A 236-nucleotide genomic window follows, 5' to 3' on the forward strand; every position below is an offset into this window, starting at 1 on the left:
CCGGCCCCCTGGCCTGCCCCTCGCCGCTCCCAACACCCGGTGAGGAAGGCAGCGCCGAGCACCTGCCCACAACCCCCCAGGGACCACCTCTGCACCCCGGCTGTACTTCGGGGAGGGCACCGGAGTACTCGGACCGGCCTGTCAGCAAAATGGGTCCTCGGGGCCTCCTTCGCAGCCGCCCCTCGCCTCACACGCGCACTCCCCAGCCCGCGGCCGCAGGAGCCCGAGACCACCGC

Source organism: Fulmarus glacialis, unplaced genomic scaffold (assembly GCF_000690835.1).
Source record: "Fulmarus glacialis isolate BGI_N327 unplaced genomic scaffold, ASM69083v1 scaffold35773, whole genome shotgun sequence".
In the NCBI taxonomy this organism is placed as follows: Eukaryota; Metazoa; Chordata; class Aves; order Procellariiformes; family Procellariidae; genus Fulmarus; species Fulmarus glacialis.